Source organism: Pleurodeles waltl, chromosome 6, assembly GCF_031143425.1.
Source record: "Pleurodeles waltl isolate 20211129_DDA chromosome 6, aPleWal1.hap1.20221129, whole genome shotgun sequence".
Lineage (NCBI taxonomy): Eukaryota > Metazoa > Chordata > Amphibia > Caudata > Salamandridae > Pleurodeles > Pleurodeles waltl.
Genome location: NC_090445.1, coordinates 1,521,701,521 through 1,521,715,396, shown reverse-complemented (window position 1 = coordinate 1,521,715,396; position 13,876 = coordinate 1,521,701,521).

The window sequence follows — 13,876 nt, the reverse complement described above, 5'->3', positions numbered from 1 at the left end:
TGTTTGTTCTCCACAAGTCGAGCCGGGGGCGTAGGGTGCAGAGTGCAAAGTCTCACGCTTCTGGCGGGAAACGTGTGTTTTTTCAAAGTTGCTCCTTTGTTGCAAAGTTGCAGTGTTTGGTGAACAGAGCTGCTATCCTCAGGAGTTCTTGGTCCTTCTAGATGCAGGGTAGTCCTCTGAGGCTTCAGAGGTTGCTGGACCCTGGGAACGCGTCGCTAGAGCAGTGTCTTTAGAAGTGGGGAGACAGGCCGGTAGAGCTGGGGCCAAAGCAGTTGGTGTCTCCGTCTTCTCTGCAGGTTTTCAGTTCAGCAGTCCTCTTCTTCTTAGGTTGCAGGAATCTGTTTTGCTAGGTTCTGGGGTCCCCTAAATACTCGATTTAGGGGTGTGTTTAGGTCTGGGAGGGCAGTAGCCAATGGCTACTGTTCTTGAGGGTGGCTACACCCTCTTTGTGCCTCCTCCCTGAGGGGAGGGGGGGCACATCCCTAATCCTATTGGGGGAATCCTCCAAAACCAAGATGGAGGATTTCTAAAGGCAGGGGTCACCACAGCTCAGGGCACCTTAGGGGCTGTCCTGACTGATGGGTGACTCCTCCTTGTTTTTCTCATTATCTCCCCTGGACTTGCCGCCAAAAGTGGGGGGGGGGTCCAGGGGGCAGGCATCTCCACTAGCTGGAGTGCCCTGGGGCATTGTAACACGAAGTCTGAGCCTTTAAGGCTCACTGCTAGGTGTTACAGTTCCTGCAGGGGGGAGGTGTAAAGCACCTCCACCCAGAGCAGGCTTTTGTCTCTGTCCTCAGAGAGCACAAAGGCCCTCACCACACGGGGTCAGAAACTCGTCTATCAGCAGCAGGCTGGCACAGACCAGTCAGTCCTGCACTGAACAATTGGGTAAAATACAGGGGGCATCTCTAAGATGCCCTCTTTGTGCATTTTGTAATAAATCCTACACTGGCATCAGTGTGGGTTTATTATTCTGAGAAGTTTGATACCAAACTTCCCAGTATTCAGTGTAGCCATTATGGAGCTGTGGAGTTCGTTTTTGACAGACTCCCAGACCATATACTCTTATGGCTACCCTGCACTTACAATGTCTAAGGTTTTGCTTAGACACTGTAGGGGCATAGTGCTCATTCACCTATGCCCTCACCTGTGGTATAGTGCACCCTTCCTTAGGGCTGTAAGGCCTGCTAGAGGGGTGACTTACCTATGCCACAGGCAGTGTGAGGTTGGCATGGCACCCTGTGGGGAGTGCCATGTCGACTTAGTCATTTTCTCCCCACCAGCACACACACGCTGGCAAGCAGTGTGTCTGTGCTGAGTGAGGGGTCCCTAGGGTGGCATAAGACATGCTGCAGCCCTTAGAGACCTTCCCTGGCATCAGGGCCCTTGGTACCAGGGGTACCAGTTACAAGGGACTTACCTGGGTGCAAGGGTTGTGCCAATTGTGGAGACAATGGTACATTTTAGGGGAAAGAACACTGGTGCTGGGGCCTGGTTAGCAGGGACCCAGCACACTTCTCAGTCAAGTCAGCATCAGTATCAGGCAAAAAGTGGGGGGTAACTGCAACAGGGAGCCATTTCCTTACAACCATGTTTCTTACAAATGCTATTTTCATTTTGGTGTCCTCTATGGGCTGTTCTGAGCAATCAAGTCTAAGGCCAAATATTTATTTCTGATAAAGGTTTTTTATTGGGTTTACACAACAGTTGTATATGTTTTATTAATCTCTCCTTATTGCAGTTATGACCATGATTCAGGCCAACTTAACATCCTTATTACAGTGACTGTTTGGGTGACCCTTCTAGTTTATTTCTCACATTACTTTGTGGCTGTCTTGTGTCTTATTTTCGGGGAATTGTGTAAGCCAGCCAGCAACTCTGAGGATGGGGTGGTAAAAGTGGTATTCTATTGGAATTAGCATACCATATTTAAATTAGGATGATTAATGGCAACATTTCCATTTTTGGCTGCAGACAGATGAAGAAGGTAAATGGAAGTGCTTTAGTTATATACAGGGCCACTGTAACTATGTGGCAGGAAAAGGCCAAATTATGAGGCATGGTTGACCAATTTATGTGGCAAGAAAAGTCTACTTATGAATTTACAACGCCAATAGCTCTAACTCAAGCAAATGCGAGACCTGTTGCATCGCAAATGCTTGTTTTTGAAGGTGGCATGGCACATAGTCATAGAGAAGGGTGGAGGAAGAGATGTCCAAAGTCTTGTGGCCTCTGCGAAGAATGACTGGTTCATGAATGGCTCTTGTTTGAAGGTGGTAGGTTCCAGGAGAAGGGGCCATTTCTTTAACCCACTTCTGTAACTGAAATTTAGAATTTTAGGTATGGGGGGCAAAGAGGAGTAGTGTCTTTTGTGTGTTGTAGGCAGTTTTAAACTGGGCTCTCGCCTCAGTAGGTAGTAAATGGAGGTTTAGCAGGATGTGTGTCCTGTAAATTTGCTTGTGACCAGTAACAAAGTGAGCTGCTGCATGCAGATCTACTCTGAACGGAACCAAGATGAACTTTGAGGATGCCTGAGAGGATTGACGATCCATAGTTCAGTCTGGACAGAACCAATGCCTGTACAACTGATTTAAGGTCCTGTTCTGGGATGAATTGTCTTTGTTGGACCTGGGCATTTTTGGCCATTGTTGTGCGATTCTGGAAGATAAGTCTTCTGTCGAGGGTGGAGCTAGTTGACTTGACATTCTGAATAATGGAGATATTGTGCTCCATGGATGGGAGCGTTCTATTAAGTCTTGTACAGCTAGTCTCTCTTCAGAGATATTAAAAGGAATTTTATTTTCACAGGGTTTAGTTTGAGATGGCAAGTTGACATTCATAATTGAATACTTATCAGGCTGTTGGATTGGGGGGGGGCATTTTATGCAATCGTCAGATTGATTTGGACATCATCAGCATACAGGTGCAAGAGGATCTCAGAGTTCCTAACTTTCACACAGAGAGGGTCAAGATAGACATTGAATGTGGTTATAGAGAGGATCAAGCCTTGTGAGACGCCTTGTTGCAGGCTAACTGGCTTCGAGATGGAGGCCCCATTTTTCACTACTGTCGAGCAACAGAGGTTAGTTATTTAGTTTTGATGAGTTGGGCTATTGGCGAGAATTGGGGGGGGTGCTGGCTAAATACTACTGGGTCATTGGGGGTTGGTGGACTGTGGTGATGGGGAGGGCAAGGAGTGTGAGATGGGATTGGTAGACATTTGGAGGGAAGAGGCCAGGGGGCTGTTTGGTGGGGCTAGTCTTGCAGGTTTGATGAGAGGGGAGGAGAAGGTGGACAGGGCAGCAAGCAAGAAAGTGTTGGATTGCACCTCAGGAAGGGCAATGTTGTTGGTTGCAGAGGGTCTGAGGGATGGAGGAATGATTGGAGAGAGGTACTGGTTGATGTATTGCCTGGGGAGGAGGATAAAGGGACTATGATCAGAGTATGAGGGAGGTAGGCCAGAGGACGCTGGGCGTGAGTTAGATGGGAGGGGTTTTAGAGTACTAAAGAGATTGTCGACTGAGGCCAGGATCATGTCATTAGCTTGGAACATGATTTTATCATTGCTAAATATGGCGATTGAAAGGTTACCAGACAGACCGAGGGGATATACACATTTAAGTTTGTGTCCAAAGGAAATGCTTGTCAGTGAGGAGATAAGCAGCTTATTTTGTAAGGAGCTGGACCACAGGTTGGTCAAGTGGGTGAAGAGTAGGAGGTCAGTTTTGAGAGTGCGTTTCTGAATGAGATCGTTTTGTCTGCTAAAACGGTTTTAGGGAAATCTCTCAAGATTTTGTGTTTCAGGTTTTTCATTGAGTATTTTGAGAGATTTGGAGATCCGAATGGTATGTGATCTCAAAAGCTTTTAGTCTGAGTCTGGAGAAGCGTTTCGTGAGAGATGTGTCAACAATGTGTGTCAACACCATACTTAGTTGCAACTTGTATCTGACAGATTACGTCAAATGAGAACCTGAGCCCGGAGTTCTTTGGAGATTTCTTCCTCAGCGTTTGCCACAGGCCGTATTCCTATGAACGGTCAATAGATGGAAGAGGTGGCATCCAATTCTTAATACCCCAAGACTCAAATCTAGGTTGCGAGGGATCCACAAATGTTGTTCTCTCACGAGTGTTGCTGCAGACATCACACCAAACCCATACTATTTGTAAGAAGGCACGTACCCAATGCCTGAGCAATGTGTATCAAACAACTACACCTTAAAACTTTCTCCTAAAACTGTTACCTAGACCAATTGTGCTTTTGCCAGTGTCATCTATAGCGTAACCTGGGTATCACACCATCCAGTAAGTACAAATGGCTTAGTTGTAGCATACCATCAGTTTTGGTATAATCAAAGGTCATGAGTTTCCTGCTTACTGTTCAGGCGAAAAGTACAGAACTGGGGCATAATAGTAGTCTATGATGATGGGTTGGGACCTGATCGATTTTTACCGGCATGATCAGTATTTTAATAATGTGGCTGGAACGAAAATTAGAACAATCACCTACAGCCAGTATTTTGATCCCCTTATAAGTATGTACTTCAAGCAGAAAATATTCGTCAAAAGCACTTTAAAGTGTGTCTTCTGCAATAATGATCCCTGACTGACAACTAAATTATAAGAAGATGAAGACTGGTAAATAGGTACTCAATTGTCTGGCCTGCCCCCAAACTCCTTTAACCATTCCACTGGAAATGCTAGTTTAGGTGGCTCTTTGGGCTCTTTAGATTTGCACACGGATACGTCTGTAGTTGTCCATTGCTATTTTGTTGGATGGTAGTCTGACCTTGCTCTGCCTGTTCGGAAAGGCGCAGATCTTGTGGACTGTGCTGATTATCACTGGAGTTCTGAAAGTTGTTCATTGCACTCGGATTCGATAATTGCACCTTTTGCTTTAAAAGTGGTTTGGAAGGTGAAGGAGGGGAGTAATGCTTGAGATGGGGGTTGCAGAACTGGAGAGGTTGAGCCTGGAGTAGGGATTTTTTTTCCTATGAAGCCGGGTGTTGAGTTTTTGAATTTCACACTAGCTTCATCTTTTTGCCTGTTGGATGTGCCTTAGACTGGATTTCAATGGTAATCCTTTTCATAGTGTTGTATATTGCTTCCTTCGAGGTATAGCAAGCCCTCCCCCCTTAGCTTATCTGCACCAGCTTGGTTACCACAAACCGCACCCACGCCTAAGTGGGCCGCTTCCGCAGTGCACCAAACTGGGGCTGACCCTGAAAGAGAGCCTAGTGCCACTCTCAGGGTAACATTCCTCTGCCCCTCTGCTGTGCTGTTGTGCCTTTTCCCGTTCCCGGGGGGGGGAGGTCATTGGTTTGCCAGATCCTCGGGCATCTCCGAGCAGCAGTTACTGATTCCAAGTTTGCGTAAACTGTGAAATTTGCATTCGGATCAACTGCTTAAACATTGTATAACAGATGTTTTTTTAACCCGTAGAGCATTTATTATTATTTCCAGTTACCGATTTCAAGGATTTGAATGGGTATCCCCACTTCCATCCAGTATATGCCATAAGACTCTATTCAGTGTGCCATGTTCGGCATTCCTAATTCTATGAGCAAGTTTCTCAAAAGCCCCCTTACAGGACAAGCCCTGTCTTTAAGGCCAAACAGTATTCAAAGGCGATTATATTTCACGTTATTTAGCAGAATACGTTTCTGAATGAGCAATATTTAATTATTTTGAGGCAGAGCAAGTCCATTTTTAGGAACACCACTTGTGTATAATAAGTGAAGGAACCAATTTGGCCATAATTAGTCAAGTATTGAGCTTTGCATATAATTTGTCCATATCACATGTGGTATAGGCTATTCTGTTTTTTTTTTTTTTACTGTGCTCAGATAGAAACAATGACCTTGACTAGAGTTTCTTGATCCTTTCAGCTGTATCTTAGCACCCTCTGTTGGTTTTCAAGTTCAATTAGTAGTAATCCTAGACATTTTTATGAAACATATACATGACTGACAATAGCGGTTATATACAACAAAGATTAAATTACATAGGTAAAACGGAGATAGTACATGCCAGTTATCAATTACTTTTCCCATTGCCATTCTCTCCTTGTCCCTATACAGTTAGTTAATATATCGGTCTGAAATCATCATAATTATCCGTTCACTACATCGTAAAACATGCCACCAAACTGGGTTGTCCATTAACATACTGCCAACAAAATATAATAACACATTTATTTGACGTTTCATGGTTTAGCCAGCCGCTTACCCCAGAATTGTCCTGTACCCATTGCACCCAGATCAGGGTTTCACATTTCCTCACCCTACTGCCCTTGCAGTTGTACAGGTTTTTCTACAGGTTATACATAGACAGCGACCGCAACAGCCATTGCTGCACATTTGGGGTGTAAGGGCTCATCCAAGCTGCAGCTATACACAAATAATCCACTGCCATAGCTACAAATATAATAAAATAGAGCTTCCCGTTTTTACAAAAAAAAAAAAAAAACTCTTCAGTTCTGAATAATATAAATTGTGAGGTGAGCGCCCCTTTTACTTTAAGTACAGTGCTTATGAAAGCCCCAATTCCATATTTTTAAAGCCTGAAGTCCTAGGTGCAAACAGTACATGTGCACTATATTTGCTTGACCTCACCTCCCTTGCAGTGGAGACAGCTGGAATTGGTTCTCTTTCCTCAGCTATATTTCTTAGGAGGAGTATAATACAAGTTAATTATGGTTTTATACTATTGACTCATCAGTATTGCTGTTAATAACACTTCCATGCCTACATCAAGCGACTTCTCCCCCATCTGCGCCACTGATCCCCTATCTTGTCTATCATTTTACTTTTTGAGATTCTAGGTCATTTGGCATTAAGTCAACCAGCCCTTTATGAATTTGCCCATTTTTTTCCCAGTGCTGCTCATAACATCCCGAAGCGAAATTTTACTCACTGAGAGTTGATCACCGTCAGACTTATTATGAAATCCCCTTTCTGCAGATAGTTAAAAATGTTTTGCCTAACCCAACAATATTGTTGCTGGATTTCACTAAACAAATACATTTAACCCTGAATAAGTAAGTTCCCCGCTCGCTTCCACACATTCCAGACTTTATGATGGATAAGCAGGGTATATTTATTGTATTTTGTTATTCCAAATTTAGTTTTAAGCTAACTGCTTCCAGATCTTGAATACCACTCTGGCTTAAATTTGACCTTTTATGGTTCCTATATTCTGCATTCCTTAAAAAAAAAAAACATCTCTTGGCATCCGAACCCAAAGTCAGTTCATATATGGATGGAAGTCCTGACAGTGCTAAACCCCGTCTCTCCTTCCTGTGGTTAGGATCCCCATATGCTGCAGCAAAGATGACCAATAATGATACCTATAATTGTGTACTGCCCAACCACCTCTATATCTTAAGGCTCTCTAAACCCTTTTATATTGCCATATAAAGGTAGAACAGATGCCCTCTAACTTATTAAATAATTGTTTCTCTATTTTTAGCTGAATAGCTCCAAATAGATGTAGAACCTTAGGCATTATTATCATTTTTACTAAATCTGCCGATAAGTGGTAGATGATTATTGTTTATTCTCCTCAAGTCGTCTGGCATTAGCCAATCTGGCCGTAATCCTGACACCCAAATAAATTGCACTGTCTACTCTTCGTTCATTACTCATGCCTATAGCACTGGTGCAGACTATTTAAAATGTCCCCTTTTTTTTTTTTACATGATAGTCTGCTATTCCCCCAGACAGTTTGGCCTCCCTTTCTACTTCGACCAAGCCTCTTCCAGGCTCTGGAGTAACAAGTACTATATCGACTGTAAATGCCATTATTTTAGTTTCAATATTGTTTGTTCTAACTGGACTTATTATAGAATTGTCCAATATATATATATATATATATATATATATATATCTATCAGATAAAAAGTGGGTGAACATGAGCAGCCCTTCTTTTTGCCCTACTTGTGATTGAAATCTTGTCCGAATCCATCCCCATTATTTGCAGTCTATCGCTTGGGTTGTGATATAGTGCCTTTATTGCTTTTATTTAGCCAAGACATGATCCCTTTCACCTAAGTATTGCCATTAAATATTCACAGGAAACCCAATCAAAGGCTGTCTCAGCGTCAAGCAGGATCAGAGCCATTGGATTCCCCGTTACTTCTGTTGCGCCAAACAACGTAATTACTCATCTGATATGATCAGTGATTCTTTGTCCTGGAACAAACCTGTGTTGCCAGGTTGTGACCAGTTTGGCTATGACCTTACCCATATGTGTTGCAAGAATCTTTGAATAGATTTTTACATCACTGTTAATCAGCAAGTTTGGTCTGTTTGACCAGGGAGTTGAAGGGAGCTTCCCCTTTTTCCTAAAAACTAGCATACTGGTGCATCTCAAGAAGCCAGAGCACACACACCCATGCTGGGCCGTGCGAAACATGTCAACCATAACCCTGGAAATTTCAGGATACCTGGTAAGATTCTGAGAGTATCCTGTCTGGTCCAGATGCTTTACCAGAGGCTAAAGATTTTAGAGGCACCTTTACTTCTTCAGGAGTTACTGTTGACTCTAATAACTCCTGCTCTTCTTTCTCTAGATCCCCTTCACCAGTTACATCTAGAAACGACTTAGCGAAGGGATAAGTCTTCTGGATAGAGGTCATGTAGTGTTCCTGAAAAGCTCTGATAATCATCTCTGAGGTACAAGCCAGACATCCTTCCTTAATAGATACAACCTCTGTACCCCTATTTACATCTTTCTGCCATGTGCGGAGAGCCAGCGCTCTTATCACACATTCACCATGCTCGTAGCTATCAACTCTGCGGATCTGATATTTCAGAGGGTTGTGGTCTGAGAAGACCCTTGAAGATCTCAATTTCAGTCTTTCCTACTGTAAGCCAGCCGTACAATACTCTGGTGCAGATAAGAAAAATTTGTATATCCTGGGTCCAGGAAGTTTAACCTAGCCCATACATTAACTAGCCCATGATCTCTTAAAAGATGGTGTACTGCTCTATATACCATTGGTTTCCTACTGCTAAACTGCCCTGGCTGTGTCGTATTACTAGCATCTTTGATGTGTAAATTAACATCACCACACACAACAAGAAGTGTTGGGCACAAAGCCAGTTCCACTTCCATGCAGTCAATCACCGCAGCTTCATGTAGATTAGATCCATATACAGAGCATATGGTGAGATTTAAGGCCCCCTCCCCGACATTCTAAAGTTACTCATCTTCTTAGCTTATTCGTGAGACTCCTTTTTACCACACACCTTTTACTTCTGGCTAGGTTTTCTACCCCCTGCATGGCTGACCACTGGGATGTGCATGGCAGGAGAGTATAACCCAAGGTGTCCAGCAGACCTCTCTTTTCTTATGCTATATGTGTCTCTTGTACACCTGACTCCCCCCTCCCCCCATAGTTCTGAATGCCTCTACAACTTTCCTCCTTTTAGTCCTGTCATTTAACACATATATTGGCTGTGCAGATATGCAGTTTCCTAATTTGCATCATGAAATCTGAATACTAGAGTGTCACACTTGTAACTGGGGTATGTATGGCCTACCCTACGATCCCACAGGAGTATCTGTTATTTCATTTGAACAGATTTATTTTCCTATAATACGAAAGATCTGAACATCAAACTTCAAAAATCCCTTCCTACTCCCGATTTCTATGCTCCTGTTTTGTCTGTTACACCTTTGTCTCCCCCCATCTACTGCTCACTGCCACCCAACCTACCCTTGAACCCCTCCTCCTTGATCCACCCTAGTGAGGCATTCAGACCCATAGCTAGTCTGTTGATGGTTTACACTCCCTCAAACTCCTGCAAAGAGCCATGTGTTCATTACACTTTGCTTACTTATAAAGTAAAGATGATAGCAGTGACAACAATGTGAATATCAACTAAACTGGAAAAAGAGAATAAAAAATAAAAAAATTATAAAACACAACACTGAGGTCTACTCCAGTGACTCTCAGCATTTAGGACAAGGACCCACGACAAGCCCTAAATCATGCACAACCCTTCTCATTCTTGTTTTCTAAAAACAATTTTGCTTTGATCTCTGATGTGAAACCATGAGTTTAACTTTTCCGATTATCTTTAGTCTAGTCGGGTGTATCAAAAAGTTCTGTGCCCTCTAATCCAGGAAAGGTTTGATCAGTTGCCTCAACCGCCAGCACCATTCAACTGTAACATGACGGAAATCTGGTCTCACAAAAAAAGTACATCCGTCAACACTGCACTTGGGAGAATGAGTGAGTTTTTTCGAATACCTCTGTCTAAGAAGGAAGTTCCCCAAAAAATCCAAGCATTAGCAATGCAAGTGGTCTCGTGTTTGCTCGAGTTAGAGCTGTTAACTTTGTAAATTCCTCACTGGACTTTTCTTGCCACTTAAATTGAAAATGAAAAGTAAAACAGTTGACATAAGCAAGCAGATTCAAAGTGCCATGGTCGCCATGAGCATCAGCGTGAAGGAGAGACTCAAAAGGAAAAATCAGTTTGCTCGCAATCAAACATGTCTGCAATCGTTCAATATTCCATGTAACAGAGTTGATGTCCAAGGGAGTAACCAAACTGTCCCAAGGAGGTCAAACGTAAATCATTTACCAGTGATAAAAAATTATTTTTGACAGGCAAGCCCACGAGGGAGTGATAGTGATGGGCATGCGGTGGGTGTGGTTAAAAGCCCACAGATAGATTACAACAGAACAGAGCACCTGCAAGCTCAATCTAAAAACTAGGATGATCCTTGGTTTCTCAGTTACATGATTCGATTGTTTCATCATTAATGGGATTCTGTCTGCCCTTTGAATTTCATTGTCTCAGTTCCAGCCCTCCAGCTCAGGAAAAGCCCCCTGAAATAGATTTACAATAAATGTTCTTGCATCCCACCCCTCCATGCCCTCCTCCACCCCCAGAACACTCAGGTTATTGTGGTGTAGCTGGTTCTCAAAATCTTCCAGCTTCCAATGGATATTCAGCAGCTGTGCCTCATGTACCGCAGTTTGACCCTTTATGGCCTCCAGCTCAGTCGCCAATGTTGTCGTCCTGCCTTCTTGCACTGGCATCCTTTCTGTGATCTCTGAACACGTTTTTGCACCTTTTCATATTGCCCCCATTAGTTTACTAGTCACAGCCCAAGCTCTGCAGCTATGTGCCAGGCTCTCACCTCTGTGTGAGATCATCTCAAGAGCAGCCATCTTTCTGACACTGTGGGAGACCAGCTCAGACCGCTTGTTTCCAAGAAACTCTTCAGTATCCAACAGAAACAACAAGCATGACCAACGATCATACTCCAGGAGAGGAGCAACAGCTGCAGACAGAGGTGAGACTGTATGCTCTGGAGAGGTGGAGGGTAGTGCACAGCCATCTCGGCTGCCATCTTGCCCCTGTGGTTTTACATCTCGCTGACTTGCTGTGATATCCACTGGCATTATAAACGTTTCTTATGGCTTCTGTTGCCATTTCAATATGGGATTATTCATTTAAGAATTATCAATTAAAGCCCTTTCACATCTTCAGTTTGTTGTTTCGAGAATTTTGTTTCTTTAATATTGCACCCACTCATAGATGCCATAGGACACGTCTCAGCTGCTTAGTTTTTTCTGTGCTTAAACTTGATGTATGCTTAATGCTGGGGACCGGAGCTTTAAATGGGCTGGTACTCACTGGTACTGAGTACTGGAACGTCTGAATTTTACACCCTTCAGTAATGGGACTTCTTAGCCAGGGATAGTACAGATACTCTAACGACAGCGGGTGCTGTGAATGGCAGCCTTAGATCAGTTAAGGCTGCTAGGACTGGACAGGTGCTACTCTCCTGTCAAGGGGCTGTAAATACACAAGCCTCTTGTGTAGCCAGTGGTCAAACTTAGCGGGATCAGAGGGGCACAACATGCTCATACTTTTATGATATATAAAACACTGTTCCCCTACTTGTAAAAAGACAACTGTCTCAGGACGGTTAATTCCAACAATTTAAATGCCTCAGCTGAAATGTCATTCAGTGAGTCTCCTGTGATGCGAAGCAGGGCAGGCAGCTAAACACACCTTCCTGCCAGGGTGCCTACTGCCTGAAAGACACACAAATATATGCAACAAATTAATCTGCAAAGGATGCTTTAGAGTCGATGTTGGCTTTAATTGACCTAATCACTTGAAGATTTGTGGTGAACAATATACAGTATTTTGGGGCCCAGTGTCATTTTAACCACTGTTATCCTTTGGGAGTGCAAAGAGTTAACAACTGGGGATGGGAAGAGTGAGCGTTTAATTGTGATTCTAGTTCTATTGCGCTTACTACACCTGAAGGTGTTGAATGGAAAAGTAATATAAAAAAAAATTGCATTACGTACACCCTGGGTATTACTCAGATCTATAATTTGAAAGCACTATTTTATCTTAAACGCTTTACAAGAGTCTATCTTCTACTGTGTGTAATGCAAGTTTAAAATAATGAATTACATATTCACAATGCTTTAAGTCACAAGCTGTGACCTCCTACCACTAAAAATAGATGTCACTTTTCTCCACTGCACTAATCAAGATTTAATTCTGTGGCTCTCTCGTTACATGCAGACCACTGCAGTGCATTAACTAATGGAGGTTTCATAATGGCGTTACCAAAGGTGATTAACTTGTTCTTTAGGTTGCAGCTGTCTGGCTTGTCTTGTGAGGTAGCAAGAACTCCCAATATTGGAATAAATACGCAGACTCTTCTTGGCAATGCAAAGGCAGTATTTACTAACTGTCATGACAGGGAGAAAAACACTACGGACTGCACCTCAGCCCTGCTCAAACCACCTCTGGGGTTTTTCTCAAATGTCTGTTCGCAGACAGGCCTTTTCATACAATCAATCTAATATTTTATTACACATAGTAAATAATAATTGATTTGCAAGAGACAGATTTAAGATGGAAAAACACTCAAATAAATGTGACCTGATAACCCTGAACTAAACCATTACACATTCTTCATTATACTTCTGACAATGCTTAATGACAGAACATTCTTTGGCCTATGAATGCGTGTGCTCTTCATGGTAGATGCAATTTAGTTAGTGTGTGCTGGCAGCATTGTGTACCTGAGACATTTGTGTGCTCAGAACGTAGTTTCTTCCCTGCACCCATTGTTTAATCAAGCACCTGTATGTTCGGGGCTAATTTGATTTTGAACCCATTTTCTTTATCAGGCCACACTTTGAGGGCAATGGAGTGTGTGCCAGGGGACTTTTGTGCTGATGTTGTAAGTGCTTTTAAGTCTATTAGACATGAGTAGGCCTTTAACTGAAAACTCTTTCAATTTTCCTATTCTACTACATTCTCTTCACCATCTCAACTTTTCACCCTACCCGTGGGAGTCGGATTAAAACCTTTTAACTCTGAACAGCTGTGTGGTTTCTGCTTGGGCTTGATGTTGCACGATATTTTCAAGTTTCATATTTGTTACAGCATGTTTATTGTTTTTACATTTTCTACAACATTTGCTAGAGATATCTTGGGGACTTTCAGAAAGTTGACCTAGGAATGCATTCCGCTTGTTGATTACCACTGACTTTGTGGTTTGTAACTCACACTTTCTGGCTTTCCTTTTGTTGGCTTTATTTTTGCTTTAGGTTGTCCGGGTTCAGCTTATCGCTCACGTTGCCTAACCCATGTTTTCTGTATTCTTAGACAAACATTTGCTGTGCATTTAAAGACCGAGGTCAAATGTCGGGTGCTGTCTTCCAAGGGCACTTGTGTACTTTTCTTTCTCTGACTTCAAACTGAGAGTATTCTTGCTCTATACAGGGGGGGGGGGAAGAGTATTTTTCTAGCACACAACATTTAAATTAACTATGTAGGTATATCAGAACTATGAACAAACAAATGAAGCACATTTGTTATTTCTGAAG